Genomic DNA, 4,964 nt, shown 5'->3' on the forward strand with positions numbered 1-4,964 from the left:
TGGAAGGAGAGAAAAGTGGAACCATGGGAAAAAGATGACCTTCAGAGCTTGTTTGATATTATATATTATTTCAATCATACACAATTACAAACTGAAATCACATCACAGCACCACACTGAGGCCCAGATAACCTTTTAAAGGGACAATTCCCTCAGAGAGATGACTCCTGACCCCAGGCCTGCCAGCAATCTCCTGCAGGATGACTTGCAGAGGTTACATGCACCAAACACATACACGCTGACACACACTCTGTCTCTCTCTGATCTTTTTCTAAGTGTTTCTATCTTTTTTGAGTCACCAATTTTCAGAATAATGCACAAAACCACAAATTAGCTGCATTATTGTTGATTTTAGCACTTGTTGCTTTAGTCTCCATCGCTGTACTGAAAGGATGTTCACTGGGGAAAATACAACAAAAACTGTGAGACATTTTTTTCTGCTTGTATCTGAACTTTGTTACATCTGTAGCTGAGAATCTTTTTCCTGCAAATTTGGGCCATGAAATGTTCCGGACAACAGCTGCTGAGCCTCTCTTGGTAAATGCTAAAGACTGATTTATAACATCCTAAGGTATTTAAATGACTAGCAGCGTATGCATAATGGTCATCAGATTTTAATTTAAATCCTAAATTTGGACCCAAAAGTACATGACACACTTTTTTCCAGCAGCCCACCTCAAAATTGCAAAACTCTCTCACAGTCATTGTTTCATCCGATCACAGTGTTCCTGAGTAAAGCCAAAAACATGAAGAATACTCTGTATTATTTACAGACTGCTCTGTAAATATTCTAGCAGAAGTAGTCAGTCTGATTTCACCTTTGCTGCCCTGCAAGAAAATAATTTGCGTTATTGTTAATGACATTCTACGAGTTTTCACTGTTACCATCCAAACATTCCATGCTACAAGCATGGAATTGACACTGTCATATCTGGACAGTGCTTCTTTGAAATTATGCTCTTAGTAATTGACACTGTAATATCTGGACAGTGCTTCTTTGAAATTATTTGTATTAAAACTGAACTGTAGTGGAACAAAAAACCTAAAAACGTCAGTATTTACAAGTAGTAAAACATCTCATAAAAGAGTAAAAGTGTCCTTTAACACCAATAACAACTAATTATACAGTTTGACAGGAGCACAGTATAACACAAGTTTATTAGTTGGCGTGGTTACCTCCACTGGTAGGACAACTAAACCTGCTGAGATTTATGGTCAAGCTAATTTTGCAACACTCATCCAGGAAATGACAATCCTGTTCCTCTAAACTCTGATTAATCTCCCTGAAGTGCGTAGTGAACATTTCTGTGTTGCCACTAACCCCTGACTACCCTCTGACATCCCCCACTGCCAAAATGAAGACCTCTTGTGTCCACCTGCCCTCTGCCTCTACTTAGAACCAGATGTGTCGTAGCTTTGATGTGGACCAAACTTTTCGGGTCAGAGAAGGACAAAAACCCAGAACTAGCTCGCATGAAGCCACAACACACACAGAGGTCTGGCTTTCAGCACAAGTATCACATAAAACTGTGAAAAATGTGAATTCTTTAACTGTCTTAGCCACCATGTGATCACTCGTGCTGAAATATTCTTCTTTGCTGGGGTTGTGGGTCTGCTCTTAGTTTTCTTTGAGCAATGAGGCCCTTAGAGGCCGAGTACACTGATGTATGAAGGTATCAGTTATTGCCATTATTCTATAACTTGGATACATTTTCCTTTCAAACCTGCATGGGAGTATATTTATTCTGAATGAAACTATATCTTAAACATACACCCCCATTCAACAAGTTATCATTAACATACTGTCAGTGCATGCACAGCCAGAAATATTGTTTACTGTGTTGGATGATCATCGGGTTAATGCATTTTTTTCATTTTTGTCTATCAGTTTTAACTGTCATATGTCTCAGTGGTGTGCTTCCTTCTTTAAGAGGTGACTGGCCACTGAAGTTTACAGTAAAATGAGCCCTTTTTTAGCTATAAATTGGATTCACATTTATAGTTGCGAAACTGATTTCAGTCAGCAAACCAAGTAGTTTATTAATTCAATGTTTCTTCCCCCAGGGCGTCACACTGATGAACACTTGACCCACGACAGTATGACTGGACGATAACCCTCAGTCCAATACCTGTAAATATACATTGTACAGATTATACAGATCCGTACAGGTCTCTGTTTTTAAGTACTCTATTTTTATTCCTATTTATCTCGTTTCACAATGAGCATTCCTTTGTCTGTCTGTATTGTTTACTGCTTGTTTATACTGTTTATTGTGCATTGTTTGCACTGTACTGTTTATTATTTTGTTATATTACACAGCCTTATGCTGGCTTACTGTTTACTTGCCCCTTGCATGGGGATATGTACATGCACATTGAGAGCTGATGTACCAGTCAAAATCCTTGTGTCCGACACACCTGGCCAATAAATATGATTCTGATTCTGATTCTCTAGACATGCAGGCAGATGACCTGTGTATGGTGAGCATTGCACGTTCTTATCCTCCATGTTTGTACTGTACGTACATAAGATTTTTTTTTTTTTAAATCATCAAACCCTGCCTAAAATTTCTAACAACTGACTGTAGCTAAAGGCGAAGGCAGCATGAGAAGGTGAGTTTCTCATTTTCCCAAAGCTCTGTTGGAGGTAAAAGAAATCACCGAGACCAGACATGCCATTGGGCAATGCAAAGAGGGAATGCGAACTTAATGGATTACTCCTTCAGGAAAGAGGAATCTCTTTGCTGCTTTGTTGGGATTAGTGAGTATGTCTGTGAATATGGAGTTTGAAAAGAACTGCAACAGTGTATTTATGGCTCCAGGTTCAGGCTATTGTCCCATGATTACCTGTTGGTTAAATGTGGGATGGGCAGGTTTGGTGAGGTACAGACTTCCTGTACAAACAGAAGGGGCCAAACAAATCCAGGTTCACTGATCAGACACTTATGTACTGTCAAAACTAGTATCAGCAAATTACTGTTTATTTTAGCAACAATATAGGGGACTTTGTGTTGATCAGCAGCTAAACACACCATCTAATTTGTTATAACGATACAAGCCCTACCTACCTGGGACTGAAGCAGATTTATGTACATTTTAATCATTTATGTTATTCACTGCCACTACCTAAAATCCTTACAAGAGGATTAGGGTTAAGTAAAATAAACTGCAGTATTTTGATCCACAACTGACATTCCACTGTAACAGGTGTGTTTACAAACTATATATCCACCACTATATAAAGTATATCCACTGGGAGGAGGCCCCGGGGAAGACCTAGGACACGCTGGAGGGACTATGTCTCTCGGCTGGCCTGGGAACACCTTAGCATTCCCCCAGAGGAGCTGGAGGAAGTGTCTGGAGAAAGGGAAGTCTGGGCATTTTTGCTTAGACTGCTGCCCCTGCGACCCGGTTCAGGATAAGCGGAGGAAAATGGATGGATGGATGGAGTATATCAGATATTGATGGAAGTGATTTGCCCCCCTAAATCTTTCAAATTTTATGGATAAATAAATGAAAACCTAAAATGTGCACAACAGCATGTGGGTTTAACTGTAAATGGGACAGAGAGAATTTCATTGTGTGGAGTGATTTCAATTCACATTAAGACATTGTCGAGATAAAATAGTGATGCAAAGGAAGCAGACACTTGGTTCACTAAATAGCCCAGCCTGTTATCAAGTTGTTGTTTTTTTTGTTGTTTTTTTTGTTGAGCTTTTCACAAAGTTCAGTGGTGAGAGGACAAATTACAAACAGACCAAGTGCTTGGTTGTTGGTATGTTTGCTGGAATGTGTCCTCTGTGGTGAACTAGAGAGGTAACCTCTCAGTCACAAGCTATAAGCTGAAATTAAAGGCAGCTTGTTTTCTCTGGCTGGGCTTGATTAGCAAAGGAAACATTCAGCACACATGCAACATTTAAAAACTTTCTTAAGAGCATAAGTGCAGTTTACTTAGTCTCTTGTCACAGAGGCAAAAGGTCAGCAAAAGGTTACTATTTGGAGAAGCACATTAAATGTTGTTTTACCCCTCAAGAGTTATTTTTAAGGCTTTATTGACCACAGTTGGCTTCTGGCATGGCTTCTCCAGTGCTAAAACTGGGGTTGGAAATTTATCACACATAGTGCACCTGGTATATACACAGACATCAACAAAATCTTCATTAATATAGAGGAAGGAAGACTATTTTTTTTTACATGTAACAACACCAGCTATGCAAGATTTCACATTAATTAATAACTTTGTTGGTAAATTTGTCATATTTATGTCACTTGTCACATGTTTTTAGAAGAAAAAAAGCCAATCTATTACTAGTAACTACATCAAATCGTTCTTAGGTTCATTTCACCTGTGGGTTACCTGACAGGTAACCTGTATCGGTACCTGTCAAGTACCTCCAAGCTGCCTAACCTGAAGTCTTTATCTGGCTGCATAAATTAATGGTCCAAAAAACCAAATCAGCTGAATGTTTCTTCTTAAACAATGCTTAAACAATGCTCCTTCTGCATGTGGAGGAATTGTACTTGGTTTTGTGTGGTTTTGTTTTCTAACACATTTATAAAGAAAGAAACATTGTCAGGGAGAAAGTGATAAAGTGCTGGATTTACTTACAGTAACTTTGTTTGTATGCTTTGCCTGAAGTATGAAATGTAATAAAATAGCAAAGGCAAATCTTTATATCTGCTCTATTGGATGTAGAACATAAGAAGAAACAGCGTATTGCAAAGCCAAAGATCTCACGGCACTGTCTCCTGTCACACCTCCCACAGCACAGTCCACTCATCATCAGCAGTAATTTGATTTTGCCATTGACGATGACAGTGATGGAGGTAATCCCCACCATGCATTCACAATGGAATATTTCCCAGTAGCCTCCATTGATCGGCACTGTTATTTGCCAAGAGGATCAGTGTGATAATTAAAAACTAAACACATTTAGCATCTGACTTCCACACTTTTATTACCTT

This window comes from Monopterus albus, unplaced genomic scaffold, assembly GCF_001952655.1.
Source record: "Monopterus albus unplaced genomic scaffold, M_albus_1.0 scaffold86.1, whole genome shotgun sequence".
NCBI classification, from domain to species: Eukaryota; Metazoa; Chordata; class Actinopteri; order Synbranchiformes; family Synbranchidae; genus Monopterus; species Monopterus albus.